Consider the following 20,412-nt stretch of genomic DNA (forward strand, 5'->3'; position numbering starts at 1 on the left):
AGGTACAATTTCTTCATCTGTAGAATGAGAGGAGTATACCAGATGGCTCCAGGGCCCTTATAGTTCTAATTTAAGATCCTATGAACAACCTCTAAATGATATTATTCCATGACACTTGAACTGGCTTCTTCAATGGGGAAGAGAGCTAGGGAAAACATAACTTGATTTGGGGTAGCAAAGAACCTTGCCTATTAAGACCTGTTGATTTTGATTCTGTGTTATCTGCCTCTCCCTTTCTCCTTCTCTGGTCTCACCCATATTTCTCCATTCTTGTCTTCTGAGCCCTTTCCCAAACCCTAGAATCTTCTACCCATCTGATCCTATGGTATTTTGTGGGTGGGCTTCCAGGCTTATCGGTAACAGTCTACCTGCATGGACTAATCCTTCTGCTATTGATTCTTAATCCTCCTATGAATCCTGATAGCTCTCAGTTCATCTGGCAATTTCACTAGCCATCCATGTCTTGTTCCCACTTAGCATTGCTGCAACCTATTTATGACTAACCTAGGCCAAAAAAAAATCTTCTCTATGTGTTATCTCTGAATTATGATTGGCTGGTGTTCTTGGAGCCTACAGATAAGCAAGATTCCTGTGCAGGCAGTAGGTGGTGCTGTTGAGCATGTCTGGCTGAGCTACTAGAGCCCTGGGGGAGAGAGGAGAAATTCCCTTCTCTGTGGAGACTGGGCTTTCTTTCAGCGCTTTCTTCTCTCAGGTAAGTGGCCTTCCTTTAGAACGAAGACGGCCAAGAATGGAAGCCCATGTTGGGAAAATGAAAGTGAGGTTACTCTTGCTCCCTAGTCTTATTATGATTTGTTTCCTAGAGTATGCCAGGCTTATAGAGTCTAATAATACTGCTCTCCCACTCTGTTGTAACAGCTTTAAGCCTCCCTCCCCACCCCAGATCAACTCCCACTGATCAAACCTTAAACCTCCCTAGGATAAAAAATCATTCTTTCCCTTATCCTCTCCCTGTTTGTAAGGTTAAAATAAACTGCATAGCTTAGCATCTCTATAGGCCAGCAAGATTTTATAATAGGTAAATGAGGTCTAAACTGAATGTGAAAGATAAAGAAGAAACAAGCTAGAACACCTGTCTCTCGTAGCTTACCTCTCCAGATGCCAGTTTCCCTGCTAAGCTTGGAGTAACTTCTTGTTTCCTCTCTCTGCAACTCTTCCCCTGATCCCTATGTTGGCCCACCAGAGTGTGAGGCAAGCTAAAGAGTCAAGGGCACCTCTCTGTCCCCCAAAGCAGGTAACCACACTCACCCTAAGCCCTCAGAGGGTTTCTTTTTTTGGAGGGGAGTGGCAATGGAGGTTAAGTGACTTGCCCAAGGTCACACAGCTAGTAAGTGTTATGTGTCTGAGGCCTGATTTGAACTCAGGTCCTCCTGAATCCAGGGCCTGTGCTCTATCCATAGGGTTTCTTATCTCAATATTAGTTCATACTTCTATATACTTAAAAGAAAAACTTTCCCCCAAAAAAGCCCTGGAATATAGGTGGTATGAGTATTGTTACTGGGAGGGAGCCTGGCACAGCGAGTTGTAATGAGTTTGAATCCTACCTCAGGGATTCACTAGCTATGTGACTGGGTAGATCACTTAATCTTTGAGTTTAAATTTCCTTGTCTGTAAAATAGGACCAATTTGTATAACACTTTACAAATGCTGTCTGTTGTGAGGCTTACAACAATTTTGTGAGTCAGAATTTGGGTATTATCACCGCAGTTCTACAGAAGACTAAACTGACGTTCAGAGAGACTGAGTGACTTGCCCATGGTCACACAGCTATTGTGTTTGTTTTTTCCAGTTCAGAGAGAGAAGCTAAAGGATCCGTGTACTGCATTTGGTCTCTTACTGTTCTGATACTTACCACTCTTCATCTTCACTAACTATTTCCTTTCTGCGATGGGGAAGGAGAGAGGTTGATTTGAAATCCACAGCTATTCTCAGGAGCCGTGCCCTCATTCTCAACAGCTCGAGCCCTTCAGCTGTCCCCAGTGCTTCTTGTATTGCTGCACATTATTGTTAATAGACCAGCCCTCCCTAACAAGCCTTCCAAATGGAGGCCTGGGCTCCCCAATCATAAAGGTTAGGCCAGTGTATTCCAGGGGGCTATGTCAGATGCAGAATTCTATTAGAACTCTGTGCATCTGGAGTTTTTCTAATGGTGCCTTCAGGCAAAAAATTAAAACCACCAACCAACAAAAAAAGCCCCTACCCCTCCTCACTCCACCACCTTTCTTTCCCATCTTCCCCACAGCAAGATTTGGGTTTGGTAAAATGGAATTCATTAATAAGCAGGATGGGAAAAAATTTACTTTGGGCAGTTTACTATTGCAAATGTAAACTGGTAAGCATTTTGTGTTGCAGGCTTTGTGAAAATATTCATTTTATCTTACATTTAAGACAGAACATATACAGAGATCCAGTTATAGATGTAGGCAGCTTTCAGGAAAGGGCCTAATCTGAAACCATTTGGCTTTTGGGGCTTTTTTATTGTTGTTATTATTATTATTGTTATGGATATCAATCTTAGAAAATTAGAACTATTATCCCCTCAGGTTTCAGCTGCTGGCTCCTCATCTCCTCTATTCAGCCACAGGGCCCTGTTTGGGCAGTCTGGACTCCTTTTGAATGAATCAAATTTGCTGTTAGAAAGAACACAGAGTTTTTGTAATATATAGAGGGTGCAGGAGGAGGGCAGGATTGAGTCTCTCCTGATGTTATAGTCAGTGCTGGATTGAGAGAAGGCTCCTATATGGAAGAGAAACAGGGGCCTTCTCTGCATGAAGGTTCCCAACCTGTCTTTGTCTGAATCCTGGGCACTAGGCCAGCACCAAACCCAGCTGATGACTGCTGTTGGCCTTGAGCCCAGTGGCAGACCTGTGACATTCACTATCCCTCCTCCATCACTCCAGCTCCCCCATCCAAATGAAACAAATAGTCTGATGAGAAAAGAGATATTTATTTTACTACTTCCATAGTTCTTTGAACCCAAATAATGTAGGGTACAGATTATACCCCATCTACGTGTTCTCATCCTACGCAAGCCTCTTTTCTGTGTCCTCCAATAAATTTTCCAGATGGAGGTAGAGATGGGGGAAGGACCTCCATCCAAATGTTTGGAGAGCCTCCTTCTATGTCGTCTGACCATTGGAGGGCATGGTCCATCCATCTGTTATCCCTCATTCTTGCTATATAATAGGCCTGCCTCCTTTATCAGTCATCCTTTGTACCACATACCTGTTGCAGGCTACTCAGAATCCTCCCCACCTTTCCACCCTCCCATTCCATGACATTCTTCCTTGCCCTTTGGGTAAGCTGTAACTTTAATCCTCAGAGACTGTGGTATTCCGTGATTGATGGCCACATGTCATCACTGTGGAAGCATATTGGTATTTAAGAGATAGGCCTTTGTTCAGGGAGAAATTAGGCCTGATTAAAAGCACCACACAATTTTCCAAAAGCAATTTAGCTTACTCAACTCCTCCTCTTCCATTCTGGGCCCAGTTCATTTTCCATCTGCAGTGCCTATCTAAAATATATGTAGTGATGAATCAGTTCTAAGGGTTGTCCATCTGACTGCATAGCATAGTCTGGGCAAGAGGCATTCTTGTTTTTTTGCTATGTGTATAGGTTTGCTAAACACCTTTGAGTAATTATGGACATAATTTAGGAGACTCTGCAATATTCTGGGCTTTTTTGCAATTGGTGCCAACAGGAACTTACCGTCCATAGGGAATTTCTCTTCCACATAGAGTCTTTCCCAATTCAAAATATATTGCACACTTGTAAAATATCAAAAGTCTCTGCCTTGCCTTCTGTAGACTCAGCAAAGCAGCTCTCAGTCTTCATGGCACAAAGACCAAAGGAGCTGGGCCAGAGGAAGAGGGAGCAGCATGGTCAGAAACTGGAGAGAAGGTGGGATCCTTAGTTTGAGAAGGTCCACATCAAACCCAAAGAAGAGCCTTTATCCAAAGAAACAGTAAAAACTCTCAGAATTGAAGAGGAAGGACTTCAAAGGCCAACCACTCCATCTTGTTCCTGAACACATTTTATCCCTCTTCCATGGGAAGAACTTCATAGATATGAAGGCCCTACTCAATCTCTTTTCTGATCTAAAAGTCCCCAGTTCTCTAAACTATTTTTACATGGTATTATTTCCAGACATTTTGCCAGCCAGGTCAACCATTTCTAGATATGCTGCAATTCATTAATATCTCTTTCATAATATGGTGGCCAGAACTTTGAAAATACTGCAATAGGGTCTGAGCAGTGAGTGAGTCCAGACTGCTTTGAAACTATCACTTCCACTGATCTGAACATTATACTTTTATTAAAATATCCTAAAATTAGCCTTTTAAAAAAAGCAGCTACATTCACACTAATTCATATTAAAGTTGCAGTCAATAAATCCCCATCACTTGAGTTACTATCAAGAGCTGTTGTTGATCTGGTATTTATGCAGTTGGATTTTTGCCAGAGTAGGGAAGCATTGTGGGTGAGGGGGTTAGCAACAGCTCTATCTACTTTGTCTTGGTGATGGTGGGAGTAAATATAAGGTTGACAATATACATCTGAACTAAAAGAGTTTTTTTTAAAAAAAGGTAGTTATAGGATAAAGAGTCCAAGTAGGAAGATGATCATTTATCCAAATCATCTATTTAGTGCTAAGTACTGGGAATACAAATATAAAAAGTAGAAAGAAAGAAAGGAAGGAAGGAAGGAAGAAGAAAGAAAGAAAGAAAGAAAGAAAGAAAGAAAGAAAGAAAGAAAGAAAGAAAGAAAGAAAGAAAGAAGAAAGAAGAAGAAGGAAGGAAAGAAGAAAGAAAAAAGAAAGGAAAAGCAGGGGCAGGTGAGGGTTGGTTTGGGAGACAAGCTTCCTGATAAGGCAGCCTAGTGGTATAGTCAGAGAAGTCCCAAAATAGTGCAGCTAGGAGTTTTTGGAGTTCATGGCTTCACCCTCCAACCAGAGGGGCAGAGGGTAATGATGAGAAGGAGTACTAAGGCTTATGGGATCTTGCAGGATGATGAAGTTTTCCTGATAATGAGCTTCTTGGGGCAAGGTGGATAGAATTACAAAGAAATCAGCAATCCCTTCTCCTAATGAGCTTGCATTTAAATGGAGGATCAAGAAGTACATATAAAATATATACATATTATATATATGTGTGTATATATATATATATATATATACATATATATATAAATAGCATGGATATAAAGTTAATAAATATAAACTAACACAGGTTAGTTAAATACAAGGTGGTTCTGGGAGTCCCACGACAAGCAGGTAGAGGAGATCAGGAATGACTTAATGCTTTAGATGGTAGTTGAGCTGTCTCTTAAAGGAAAAGAGGGATTCTACAAAATGGAGGTAAGAGAGGAGTGAATTCCAGGCATGTGGGGGATACCAATGCGAAGGCAAGGAAGTAGAGTGTAATATATGAGGAACAAAGAGGAGGCCAGTCTTACTGCATTGGTTGTGGATGCTGGGAAGATAGGCTAGGGCCATGTTGTATAGGGATTTAAAAGCTAAACAGAGGATAGGGAGCCATTAATTGAGCAGGAGAATTACATGGTAAGATCTGTACACTAGAAAAATCACTTTGACAGCAGTGTGTAAGTTGGACTAGAGGGGGGAGAGACATGAAGCAAAGAGACCAATTGGTAACCACCAGTAAGGTTGTTGAAATAATTTGGCAAGAGGTGATGAGAGCCTGAACTAACAACAAACTAAGGCTCAAAATGGTCACCTAATTAATGAGTATTAGAGGCAGCATCTGAACTCAGGTCTTCAGTTATAAAATCCAGCTTGCCCTTTCCACAGCACTGCAACAAGTTGACAGTCTTCTGAAGGTGAAACTGCAGGAATGGAATTGAATTATAGAATAGAAATATTGGACTTGGGGTGAGGAGACAATTGGAGAAAAGGAAGCTGATAGGAGAGGTTTGGAGACCTATAAAATTGAGACAAATTGAGACAATTGAGACTGATCTCTTTCAATAGAATGTCTGTTTGAATGCATAGGGGGTGAGAGTAGAGGAGACTAGGTTAGATAAGGACAGGGAGCAGAGGAGTGACTTCTGGTGCCTTGGCCAATTGTCACATCTCTTATCTTTGGGAAGATCATCTCAACAGAAGCCCAGGAGTTGTTGGTGCCAACATATGGGGCTGATTAGACTCCTGTTATTCTGTGCCCAGTTCCAAATCTTACCAGATCCTCTCAGGGCAAATAGCAAACAAGCTGGAAAGAGAAACCAGGAGACCTCATTAAGCCTGAAGCAGTCTCAGCATATTAGGAGTGTTGTCTCTGTATTTGTGCATATTTTAATATTCTCTTTCAACTCTTGGGACATTTTATGGACTACCTTAATTCTGCTGGTGATAGAGGTTGACTCATTGAATACAGGGGCTTGCTTAATATTTCCAACTGCACTTTAGCCCCTGTGCTGGGTTTTTGGGAAGTCCTTTCCTTTCATTCTACAGTCTGGAGTACACATCTAGACAAAAAGCAGGCCTTGACTAGCTTTACATTTCAGGGGATTTTTCTCAGAATTCAGCGGTCAAGCAGAATGTAAACTCCCTGAGGGCAAGGACTATTTAGTTTTCGTTTTGTATCCCCAGTGCCTTGCAAGTGGTTAATAAATGCATTGGATTTCCTGATGGTGAAATAAACCTACCCATCCTCCACTGTCTTCCAGTCCCCTCCCCTTTCTGCTACATTCTTGCTATATTTATATTCCCTGAAAATGCCTGAGAAAGCTACACCAGTGAAGGAAGTACCAAGGGGGAGGGGGATATTTTATGCTTTTCCTTCAATCATTTGTTCATTCATTAATTTAAATGACTCTCCCAATTACCTTATACATATTTTACATATACTTTTATGTTTACTATAGGTTCCTTGAGGTCAAGCACTTTTTACTTCGGTCTCGGAAGCTTTGGGGTCAAGCACAGTGCCTGGCTCATAACCTGTTAAACAGTAGGCAAATTAAGAAATGCTGGTTGGTTGAGTAAAAGTTGATCAATAGATGTTTCAGACATTGTGCTAGATGCTGGGGACATGATAACCCCCCCAAAACAAAACTAAACCAAAACAAACAAACAAAAAACTGCTGAAGCAGGAAAATAAATAAATGAAGTAGAAAGTGTTTATGAAAAGATCAGTCTCCCTTTTGCACTATGTTCTCCTATATCATCTCCAGTGAATAACTATAATAATACCTCCCTTTTCTGAAGTGCCTGTCAAATGAGAGCTGCCTGAGCTAATCTCTCACACTTCTAGAAGACAGGTATCAGACTCTTCTTGCACGTGGGTAGATTCTTGGTAAATTATGACTTTGCCCAATTTTCTCTAATCCCCTAAGATTTTTTTTAAGTGTTCAGGGTTTAAAAAAAGGGTTTTTTTTTAGCCACTTGGAAAGCGACTTTTCCCGGAGCTAGGTGTTTAGAAGAAAGGGGTTTTCACAATGAGATTTGGGAAACATACATATATGGACAACAGATGGCACTGTTTCCACAGACTTTGATATTGCAATAGTATTGAAAGAGCCCAAATCGTCACTTCCCCTGTAGCTTGCCGTGATCGTATAGTGGTTAGTACTCTGCGTTGTGGCCGCAGCAACCTCGGTTCGAATCCGAGTCACGGCAGGAGGGAAGAGTCTTTTTGCTTCGAAGGTGCACATCTCTCAGGCGGAAGTTTTGCTGTAAGCCTAATTTTGCAGTAAAGCATCAAGTAATAACGCTTTAATCAACTGGAAGCAAATTATTGAACATTTCTAGGGATAACACGGGAGAAGTATATTTCGTTTTTGCACTGCTGCTACTACAACTGTGTGTGTGTGTATAATATACATATATATGTTTTTTATTTGCATTGATGGATAATGTGATAAACCTGGAGTGTAGTGGGCATGTAATTATTATTAATTACAACTACTTAAGCTCTGCTTTGAGCAGCCTAGTCAAGTCTGCTTGCTTTTGAGCCTTGCCAGGACTGTACCGTAATAACAACCCTGAATTACTTGGAAAGATGTCAGCGGTAGATGTGGAAATCCTGTTTAACCAGGCATGAATTGTTAGGAGGGTTTTGCAGGATGACAGAGAGAAAATGAACTGTCCCTTATCAGTAATTGCAGGAAACACTTTGTTTCTATGATATGAACTGGCTGTAATTTAACTTTCCTGCATCAGTGGATAATATAAGAAGCCGGTTGCTGCCCAAACAGAAACATCTCCAAAATGGGCATTTGGGTCTGATCAAGGGCATGTTATAAGGAGACAATGAGAATCAAGCAATAAATAATGTCCATATATGGTGAAACTTTTTAAAAAATAATGTTTTCCAAGAGACAGAGATTTGCATTATAACCAGCTCAACGGCAAATTAATATGAATTAACAGTGCTTCATGGGTCTTCCTCCAGGACTTGTAGGAATGACTATTACAACCCTAAAATATGAAATGTAGGTATGTTATAATAAGCTTTACTGCTCTAAAGTAGAGCCCCCTCTGTATTAAACAAGGCATCATTAGGAAATGCTTTTGAGTATGTTTAGCATCTGCTGCAAGGATGGGCTAGCAAAATCCCATTTTTGTTCTTTTTTCGTGACAAAAAAAGAAAAAAATGTAAGCATTCAGAGCGGTATGGGTTCTCATTTGTTATGGGGATGGTGGATTTGGTTTTGTTGTTGCTGGGTTGCTGTTATTGTTATTTGCTGCTCTGGTTTTCTGGTTTTAGCCAGAAAAAATCTAAAAAGCGAGATTGTTTTAAAATAACAAGAGCAACACACAAGTACAGCACCACCGGGAAAAGAAAGTGTGGTTATCCACTATCCTCTCCCCTTTCAGTCATTTTGTGATTGTTGATACAAGCCAGGCTGGGCCAGGCAAAATTGTGAAGGAGGTGGTTTTTCTTGGGTACTTTCCCACCTTCCCTATCAGTTTTCTTTTCCTGGTCCAGTTCCACCTCCCAGCTCCCTCCTTTCTCCCCTCTTCCCCTCCTCCCCACCCCCGCCCCTAGTCCTAGGCTGTGTACCGCTTTTGATCTCAGTATGTGTCAACCCTTGTGGTCTAGTGGACCAGGTAAGCTGGTCTTGGCTACAGATCGCCTGAGTTCAACTACAGTTAGCTTTGTGGTAATGGGTAAACCATTCTACAGACCTGATCTGCCTCACGTAGGCTCCTCTTCAGCCTTTCCTTCTTTCCTCCTCTGGGAAGAGGATAATAATACCTGTAATACTGACCTCACCAGGTGGTGGTGAAGCTCTAATGAGAAAAGGACATTGAAAACCTTAAACCACTGGTCACTTATCCAGTGAGGAGCTGGACGAAGATCCTTTAAGGTCTGTTCCTGCAATGACATTCTGTGACCCTGCTAAAGTGGTCTAAAAAAAGAAAAACAAAAAACCTTAAAGCTTACTTTTAGATGAACTAGGAACACTTTACCATTTACAAAGCACTTTTTCTTATGTAAAGACCAGTTAATGTTGAAAGGGGCCTTAAAGAGACAGTGTACCTTTTATATGTACAGCATGTCCCAAAAGTCTTAGTGCAGAAGCTTTAAAAATTATTAAAGCTTAAACCTACACTAAGACTTTGGGACACCTTGTGTTTAATCTTTATAATATTCCTATGAGGTAGGGTATTAGTATTAATGTCATTATTTTGCTCATGAGAAAACTGAGACTGAGAGATTGAGTTAATTTAAAGTCACACATACCTAGAGAGTGGTAGAGGCAAGCACTACTGTATAATCCAAGTATCTCTGACTCCATGTCCAGTTCCAGTATTGTCACTTGGCTTCTTTAAGCCTTACTTTGCTTATCTGATGAGTAGGAATAATGATACTTGCTCTTCCTATTTCACAAGGTTTTAATGAGGAAAACCCTTTGTAAACTTTAATGAGTTATAATTATTATAGCTAAGATGGCAGCAGATAACAACCTAAGGCATGACTCTTTCCAGAGTGGTTTGGATTTTAATAGGAGGTTCTCAAGGGCCAGAAGTCTTCAAGGACCAAAAAGATGAAGCTAAAATAATGGAACAATAACACTGTAAAGACAAACAACTTTGAAAGTTCAGGACTCTACCCAACTGTTATCCCAGAACCCTCGGTCAATGGACTGAGGGTACAAATTGACATATATTTTTTTGGACATAGCCAATGCCAGAATGTTTTGCTTGACTATGTGTGTGTGTGTGTATATATATATGTATATATATATATATGCATATATATATATATACATATATACATGTATGTATGTATGTATATATATATAATGTGTATATATATATATATACATATATATTTGTTACACAGTTTTTGTCTTACTTTCTTTGGAAAGAAGGTACTTTTTTTTTGTTCATTGAAAAAATGTAATTTAAAACCAAAATATAGTGATAGAATGTCAGGAGGTCGTAGTATTGCCCAGTGCCCCCCTAAATCTTTTCAAATATGCATGAGTTTGCTCCTCAAACTACAAGGGTCTTACTGCTTCCTTAAAGGACACTTTTGGGGGGCTTTTTTCATTTTCAGTTTTATTGATATGTTTTCTTTATCCATTACAAACATTCACAGATTATTTTGGCTTTATGAGAGATCTCTCACTTGTAACAAATTAAGTAAAACTAATAAACATTGACCTCATCTGAAAGTTCATGCAGTATTTCACACCTGTAGCAACCCCCCATCTATTTTTTCAAAATTAACAGAAATCTACTTTCTCCCCTTCCACTCTACTGAAAAATGAAAGGAAAAGAAAGCAAATTTCTTGTAATAAACGTATATGGCCAAGCAAAACAAATTCCTCCAGGGGTTCAAAAATTATATCTGCATACTGCTTCTTTGCAGAAGTAGGGGACTATGGGTGAGAAACATTGTACATAATGTCGGACATTTTTGATATGTTGATTGGTTTTACTGGGCTTTTTCTCCTTCTTTTTTATTCTTTATCATAAGGGATGACTTTTTGAGAGGCATTCCAAAGTCCAAAGCTGGAACCTATCCCATGGACTGGACCTTATTTTGAAGACATGGATGGGCCTACTACAGCTTTAGAAACAAGCCTCCTCCAGACGTGGATGTGTGCCTGTCTTTGCCTGTAAAGACAGTGACTTTGTGCTTCCTAGTCTCTAACAAACCCTCCCCTGTCCCTTATCCTGCCATAGTTGACAAAAACCATGAAGAATGTAGCCCAGTATGATAGGTATCATATTGCTTGCCTTCTAAATGAGTGGGGGAGTGATTGTTAGGAATGGGAGAATTTGGAACTAAAAAGAAAAAAAAGTATCCCAGCTATGCCAAAGGTCAAAGGTCACAGATTTACCCCTTGAAGGGAATGAATGAGAGGAGAAAAAAAAGCAATAAGGACTTTTGTTGTTATTTAGTCATTTTTCAGTTGTGTCTGACTCCATTTGATTTTTTTAAAAAAATTTTTTAGCAAAAATACTGGCATCATTCGCCATTTCCTTTTCCAGCTCATTTTACAGATGAGGAAACTGAGGCAAAGAGAGTTAAGTGACTTGTCCAGGATAACACTGCTAATAAGTCTCTGACTCCAGATCTGAACTCATGAAGAAGAGTCTTCCTGACTCTGGGCCTGGTACTCTTATCTACTGTGCTACCTAGTAAGGCCTTACTCTTTACCAATTGATCAACCAGCAAACATTTAAACACCTACTTGTGCCCTGTTCTGTGCTGAGCTGCAAGAATATAAATACAACAAATGAAATAATCCCTCCCCCTAGTGGTACATCTAATTGGGGAGACAAGGGCATTTGTAAATATGTACAGAATAACTATAAAGGGAATAAATGTAAAATAGCTAGAAACAGGGGAAGACACTATTAATTGAAGAGATAGGAAAGGCTTCAGGCAGAAGGTGGAAGAGAGGGATTCCTTGAGCAAAAGTGAGAAGGGAGTGCATTCTATTCATGCAAGATAGATGATAACTTTGTTAAGATCTAATCAGTGAAGAAAACACATCTAGGAGGGTCCAGTTGCAGGGCATATGGGACATCCTGGTGGTTCTAAGGGTGTTCCTGCAGGGTAGATGGCAAAGCCCAGGGGTCCATATGGTGCATTAGCAGGTCAGATGCTAATGCCTAGACATTTGGAGGACATAGTGGTCCACAGGGTATGGGGCAGAGCAGATGGTAAGGCTCAGTGTTTCTCCATTTTAACAAAAGATTTTAGTTGATGACTCACAGGCCATCCAAAGGGCGTGAGGAAAGGAGCTTAGTGGTCATCTAGTTCAAGCTCCTTTTAGAGATAAGGAAAATGAGACCCAAGGAAATTAAGGGACTTGCCCAAGGTCACACAAGCAGTAAATCATAAAGCTGATCTAGGATGCTAGATCTTCTGACTCCAAATCTAGCATTCTTTCCATTGGTCTACATTGTCTCCTGTGGAAAGAGACGTGAAACAGGCATGAGGACCATGAGCAGGACAAAGGACTAAACCATTGTCATAAGATGCGTTCTTCTGAAAAAATAAATCTGCAACTAATCTTACTAGTGTTCAGGACTGACCATGTCAGCCTTCTACTCAAAAACCTTCACAGGATCTATCTTCTCTATGGGATAAAATAGAAATTCTTTAGCCTGGCTTTTACAGCTCTCTATAATACGGTTCAATCCTACCTTCCCAGCCTTATTTTACATTGCTGCCTTTCAGATGCCTATAGTCTAGCTTCACCATTCCACTCAGTGCTCCATATGGGGTTGCCTACACCTGCATTTGAGGCAAACCACCCCACATGACCCAAAAGGACCCCTTTCTTCATCTCTTCCCTATAACTCTTTTCTACCCCCCCCCCCTTTTTAAGATGCAATTAGGGTTGGCCTTGGTCAGGCAGGGAGTTATTATCTGAGGCTGGATTTGAACTCAGGTTCAGAGCCAGTGCTCTATCCACTGCACCACCTAGCAGTCCCATAACCCTTTTCTTTCAAGGCTCCTCTGAGGTACCACCTCCTCCCTGAAGCCTACCCGGTCTCCCCACTTCACCCCGTTGAAAGAGGTTTCTTCTTCCTCGTATTTTCCTAATGCGTTTCGTGTGGATCCCTCCTTTGCTCCATCACTTTCTTTAACTTTAAAGCTTTCTTTAAATTAGCTTTGCTGTTATTACTTAAATGGCCCTGTGGTCTCCCCAATGTGAATACTCCCCCTAGTGGTACAGATCAGTACCTATCTTGTGCTGTGGGACTCATCCAAATCCTCATAAATCCTCCTTTTTTTTTTTTTTAAATAGTTACGGATCTCATTATGAGTCTCTGCAATGTTCTGGGACTTATTCCAATCAGCACAATTTTGTATCCAAACAGGAACAGCCGGAGGACCTTATAATCTACATAGGGAATCCTTCTTCTGTTTGGACTCTGTGCTGAACATCTTCTATGATGGTAGCAAACACCTTTGGCTGGCATATGTCTCCCTGTTTGGTGTCTCACTTGACATTAGTGATAAGGGGATCATTGAACAGTATCTCTGCTCCATCTTTCAAGAAATCTTGTGTGATTTTAACAAATGCATGAGAGAAACGGTTTTTGTTTTAAGAGGGCCTCCAAGGTGTCATTTTGCCTTGCTGATTTTGCTATTTTGATCAAGATAATGTATATATGTAAAGCACTTTACAAACCTTAAATACTATATATGTTAGCTATTATTACTACTATCTACCAAAAAGGTGTTTTAAAACTAATCAGCAAATAGTAAGAACTATGGGGTCCCATATTTTCTATTCCTTTCAGGGTATATTTTCCGTCTTTGAAAAGACATCAATTATAGAATGTTGTATGTGGGAACTTGTCTGTTGCCTTCTTATGCCTTCATCAAGCATGCCCTTGACGAGTATATAGATTATTCTCATGAAGATTTTATGGATATGGGAAAGTAGACATATGGGTTGGTGGTAGTTCTTGACATATTCCCAGACATCTCTTTCTGGATCCTCTATTTTTTTTAGGTGAGGGCAATTGGGATTAAGTGACCTGCCTAGGATCACACAGCTAGTGAGTATTATGGGGTCTGATTTGAACTCAGGTCCTCCTGACTCTGAGGCCAGTGCCCTATCCACTGTGCCACCTAGCTGCCCCTGGATCCTCTATTTTTTTAATGCATCATTCAAATATTTGAGAATGGATCCTTCTGTGCCCTTAAAATTGCGTCACCTCCAGCAGGGGCCTCTTCAAGTATATGTATATTTAGTTCTGATGATCTTAAATTTTCATCTGGTGGCACAGACAAAGAAAATCATGGCAATCAGAATGGTAAAAGGCCTGGAAAGTATGCCATGATGGATTGATTGAAGGAACTAAAGATATTTAACCTGGGCAAGAGAAGACTTTGGGGGGATGGGGAGAGGAATATGACTTGAGATGGAGTAAGGTTTAAACTTATTTTGGCTTGCCCCAGAGGGCCAAGAATAGGAGCAATGGCTGCAAGATTTTCATAGATTTAAGCTTTATATATGTGGGATTTAAGAGGCAGTGTGGTATAGCGGAAAGGTAACAGGTCTCATGGTAGATCAACAGACCCATAAATAAGCATTTATTTATTGAATAGGGTGAGGCATGCTCAAACCTGCACTTTAGGAAAATGACTTTGGCAGCTGGGTGAAGGACAGATTAGATAAGGTAGAGACCTTAGGTGGGGGGGCCAAGTAGGAGACTACTCTAATAGTTTAGGCAAGAGATAATAAAAGTCTGAATTATGGTGGTGACTCAGCCATGTTATTGGAAATAAGGGGACAGATTGGATAGATGTTGTAGAGATGGAAAGTATATGATTTGGCCACTGATTTGGATATGTAGAGTGAGTGAGATTGAGTAACTGGAGGTGATGCTGAGCTTTCAAGCCTGAATGGGTAGAAGGGTGTTAGCTTTCTCAAATGGAATATGGAAATTTGGGGGAAAGGTGGGCTTGAGTTCAGGATGTCCAATTATATATTGGACATGTCGAATTTGAGATCCTGTTGGAAAAATGAGGAAGATTTGGGTTTAAGTCCCTGCCTCTGATCCATACAGGTTATTACTCCAACAATTCACTTAACCTCTCAGTGCCCCCAAGGAAATCTCTAAGGCTATAGATTGCAGAGAAGGTGCCAATCTCCACTGGAAGAATGATCTAATGCATTTCCAAACTTCCCTACTTTTTTTGAGGGTACCATCATCCTTCCAAGCATTCTTCCAGGCTCCACAGGTCTGGTATTATCTTCATTTCATCACTCACTCGTTCCACATCTCCAAATCAGTTGGTAAATCATGTCCTTTCTTTTTCCATAGCACCTCTCCAATCTCCCTTATTTCTAATCACGTAGCTACTGCCCATCTGAGATGACAAAACATTGGAAAAGACCCTGATGTTGGGAAAGATTGAAGGCAGGAGGAAAAGGGAATAGCAGAAGATGAAATGGATAGTGTCATGGAAGCAATGAACATGAACTTGGACAGACTTTGAGAGATAGTGGAGGATAAAAGGGTCTGGAGTGCTATGGCCCATGGAGTCACGAAGAGTCAGACGTGATTGAATGGCTGAACCACGACAAAACTGCCCTAATTCTCCCTTCACTGATGAAATCACACATTTCAAAATAATAATAACAATAATCAAAACACTTCCTGACCATTAGAGCTATCTTAAAATGGAATGGCCCAACCACTCCAGACCTTCAAGCAGAAGCTGATTAGCATTTGCAGAGGTATCGTAGAAGGGATAACTCTTTCAGGTATACACTGGGCTAGGTGACCTCTGAGGTCTACTTCATCTAGGATATTGTGGACTCTGTGAAGACTATTTCTTGGTCTTCTGAGAAACTTGAACTCATATCCGTAAGAAAGAACTGACATGCATATGCTACATTAAATAGATTTGGCTACCCAGAGGGCTCTGCTGAGCACTGCCTTGCCCAAGCTTATCTCTAATGCTTTTTTGGGCCCCGGGGAGCCCGATTCTAATAAGCACACCCCACATGCAGCCACTCAGATCAGCAGCAGCCCGGGCACATTTCAGCCCTTACGCATGCACTGCCACTTGGTTTCAGTTCACTTTCTGACCTGCAAAGAGAAAGATGAAAGGTGTATTTTCCACTTCTCATTTTGGGAACCCACAGAGCACTACGGAAGGAGGTCATGTATCCTCTGGAGATAAAAATTAATTACCACTAGATGGCACTGGTTATTGGTTTTTCCTTGTGTTCTAGCGGTGTCTCTGACCAGTGAGACTTCAGTGACTCCAGTCAATACTCTAGCATAGAGATAGAATAGCAGAAGAATTCATCGATTCTTATCAAAGGGTCTTTCTTTTCCCTATCTATAGATTATTGTCATTAGTGTTTTGGAGGAGGGCAACAGAAGTTTCCAAGCAGTTTTGTGGGACCCTCACTAATGCTGTTTTCATTGCCCAGGGCTGATTTTTTTTTCTTCTTTTTATGTTTAATGCTTAGACACCTGAGCTCAAATGCTCTTAGGCTGCACAACTCAATTTCAAAAGAAAGTGTGAATCATAATATCATGTAATTACTATAGATGCCAGAGCAAAACTTAAAAATCACACCATATAAATTAGAGAAGTATTTTCTTTTACATTCTTCATTCTCTTCCCTTTTCCATCATTCATTCATTCAATGAACAATTTATTAGGTACTTATTGTGTATATATAGACCACTACAGGGGACACAAAGGATGATGTGAAAAAAAATGGTGGGTGTGAGTAGGTTGCATGTAGCATATTACCAATGATAACTTCACCTTGTACATGTTTAATCTGACTTAAGCCTCACTGAGGAGTGTTACCTACACAGTACTGGTATTTGACATCTCAGTACTAGATCTTCTCCTAAGGTATCATCAAGGTCATGTAAGTTGACCAGTCACATAATTAGAGCTTGTGGTGGCCCGTAGACAAGTGCCACATGGGTACCCACAAATTATGAAAAGAACCAGGTCCCCAGTGTATCAGGTAGATGACCTTTAGGAATTAAGGGAATATATGGACATTCTTGGACAAAATGATAATATATTGGTGAGCTGCAGTCTATAGTGGTGCAAGGAACTTCCCACACTGATGAGATTGTACATACATTGAAAAATTGACATCTTTGTGTGACACAAGGGTTTCCCTCTCTCCTTCCCATACACATGTATTAAAATTCAGGAATGGGGAAAAAATCCTAAATCAAAAAACATTTACCCCAAATTCTTACATCTCAATCCTTCCTTTCATGGAGCCCAATGGCTAAATTGAGTAAGGGGCAGCAATCAACTAAAGAGAGGAGCTGAGTAAAAAGTATTTGCTATGAATAAAGATTAGTCTTTATCAGAGAAGCTATTGAAACCTAACCCCCCACCCCCAACAAAAATAATTTTGAAAGAAACTTTAACTAAAGCCATTCCTGAAATCATTCTTTAATTCCTTCTATTCCACAGGATGAAGATCAGGACCTTTTTATAATCCCAAATGCTAACAGCACACCATGGGCAGGATAGCTAGTGCCAGGCTCCAAAACAATTCCTTTCTCCCACCCCCAACATTTTTTAGAGGTTGAATCAACTTAAACACCAAAATATGTTTAACAGAAGAACAGAAACTGAAAAATCACAGATTCAGAACTGGAAAGAATCTTAAAGATCACCTAGTCTTTCCCTTTCAATTTATAAATGGGGAAACAGAGGCAAAGTAGATGATTTGCCCAAAGACAGGTATCAGAACTGGGACTCTGATAGTAGGTATCAGAACTGGGACTCAGACCCAGATTCTCTGACTTGAATGCCGGTATGCTTTTCCAAAAAGGCAAGCCTGAAGGTTGCGTAAGGAACAGGAAAGAGGCTATCTCTCTGTTTGTCCTTGGCAATTATGGGGGAATTTGTGGGCTGATTAGATGTATAAAAGCTTTAGGTATTTTCCCCCTATCAGTTGCCCCTCTGAGTCACAGTCTAGCCACCAATAGCTTGAGATATCATAAAGAACCCAGAGTCAGCAACCTGATTCATGTTACTCTCAGAATGGTTTGAGAAATACTAGTAAACCTAAGGCATAGTTAAGGTGGAGAGAAGGAAGAAGAAAATAGAAAATCACTGAAAAGGAAAGGAGATCTATGAAGGCAGAAACCATGTTTTCTATAAACGTTAGAATGTCCTCTATAAACAGCTACATAACAAGCGTTTGTTAAACATGTCGTTCAGTAGACAAAATACCTGATCCCCTTTATTCTCCTTTCTTTTCCCTTTGGTCTGTATTTGGCCCTCTCACCCAACCTGTACTCAGGCTGGCAGATCTGGGTTTCCCAAATAGAGTGGCCACACTACTGTAATCCATTCTTAGCATCCTAGGTTGACCCTAGTAAAGGAAGGGAGGAAAATACACTCCCATGACTCACAACTGTAACTAATTAGCCCCATTGACATATTAGCCATTTAACAAGTCAGCCAAGATGATACCATTAAGTCAATCAAACATAACATTCCACCCGTAAATCCGGGACACATTTTCCCACCCATTCACATAGTGTCCTTTGGGGAAAGTGGGCACAGACTTACAAAACCCTAACATAAAAGAACATGAGTAGGAGACACATGTTCCTGGAATACCTCACAACTATGAACTGCTGGCCTTGATGTCTTTGGTTTCCCTTAGAGACAGTCAGAATAATAGTTTATTAACAAGTGGGCATCCTTCTCATCCCAGCCTTTCTGATTTCATATTATGTTTGGGTCATACCTCTTCCAGCATTCAAGAGAGTTGTTAAATTCTTTAAGACAAAACAGATACCATAAGCCTCGGAACTACAGAACTTTTCCAGGTCTACGCCTTGGACTAGACTCTGAAGAAGTCCTTTTACAGACCTTCTGTCTTGGTTGGTCTCTGAGATGTTTCCATTTCTCAGGAAGTATATGGCAGAGCAGAGAAGAACCTTTCCTTCCCTTGTCAACTTTTCTAAGAAACAAAGCTTTTTCTTCAATCAGTTCTTCAAAGTAGAATTTTTTTTTCTCCAATATTCCTCCTAGTGGCAGGTAGCAGTGCAGACTCTGAGGTCTTCCTGTCACCTGATTCTTACCACTCTTCTCAGACCCATTTAAAGGTCTATTCTTGAAGTTTAGAGGTCTGGTCTTGACCTTGACGCATATTAAATGACTCAGCTCTAAAATCTACATTTCTATTAGCCAAGTCATAGACAAGTACTACATAATTGTCACATAGTTACCGAATAGTGGTAGGTATGGGTTTCCCAACTTTTGTTCTTAAAATGCTCACGTTAGTCATGTGTAAATTAAATTCTGTGAACTGGAATGCTGGCCATCTTTACTCTGGATGACTGGCATTGCTTTATAAGGTGGCCTTTTCACTGTTTCTCACAAAACTCTTAGCTTTCCTTCCCCTTTCAATAAATGAAATTGTCCTAAATAGAAAGAGGCATCATCTTACAAATGAAAGAGTTGAATGAATGAGAGAAAAGAAGAAAATACATATGGTATAGAGTGGTAGAATGACATGTCACATACTGTCAGCCAATTCACTGAAAAATGATCATCAGGCTCTCCGGAGGGGCATATATAATTTTAAAAAATTAAAAATAGCTTCCATGTAGGAAGCAGTACAATATAATGGATAGAGAGTCAACCTAGAATCCAAGAAGACCTGGGTTCTGGTACATACTGGTTCTGTGTAGACCAGACAAATTACTTAACCTCTCAATGTTCTAGACAACTATCAGAGACTATATAAAATATGGAAAAGATGCTGACCTGCATTGGTTGAGGGAATTTCATCATCTGGAAGCTCCCTATGCTAATAAAATCACTAGTCCAGGCTATATCCCCTACCTGTGAGTTCCAACTTTGCCTTTCTTTTGCTTCTCCCTGACTTTAGCTTCCTGGCTTCCTTCAAGACTCAACTCAAATTCCACTTTCTGTAGGAGAGCTTTCCCAGTCTTTCCCCTTCTCCCTCACTGCTAATTCTGTCTAAGAATGCTTTCCATTTACACTGTTTCTATCTTGTATGTATACTTTTTTTTTCTTGTTTCCTTCATTAGAATATGAGCTTCTTGAGGGCAGGGATCTTTTTTTAAATCCTTGCCTTTCTTTAAATCCCCAGCACTTAGAAGAGTACCCGGCATATAGTAAGTTCTTAATAAAAGGGTTTTTGACTAAGTAAGAGGTAGTGGCTAAGCAAAATCCCTCAATTAATTACAGTTCAAATATGTCCCTCATGGTTAGGTTTACCTACTTTTATCCCCAATGGAATACCATCAATGTATGATCTCTTCAAAGTGAGTATTCCCTCCAGTGATTCAGATGACAACCCACCCATGCAAGCCCCTTCTGTGCATGTGCTCCCAAAGGGGTTCCACCAAATGTTCTGGGATCCTCCCTCAAATTCTGCCAACTTTCGGAGAATGCCAGTGAAGCC

General features: G+C 40.4%; 1 non-coding gene across 1 annotated transcript; it reads left to right on the forward strand.

Moving 5' to 3' along the window:
• Positions 1–7,582: 7,582 nt before the first annotated feature.
• TRNAH-GUG (transfer RNA histidin (anticodon GUG)) lies at positions 7,583–7,654 on the forward strand. The gene has a single exon. It is a non-coding gene; the product is annotated as a tRNA-His (tRNA).
• The last annotated feature ends 12,758 nt before the right edge of the window (positions 7,655–20,412 follow it).

The sequence above is a fragment of the Phascolarctos cinereus genome, unplaced genomic scaffold, assembly GCF_003287225.1.
Source record: "Phascolarctos cinereus isolate Bilbo 61053 unplaced genomic scaffold, phaCin_HiC Scaffold_4;HRSCAF=312, whole genome shotgun sequence".
Lineage (NCBI taxonomy): Eukaryota > Metazoa > Chordata > Mammalia > Diprotodontia > Phascolarctidae > Phascolarctos > Phascolarctos cinereus.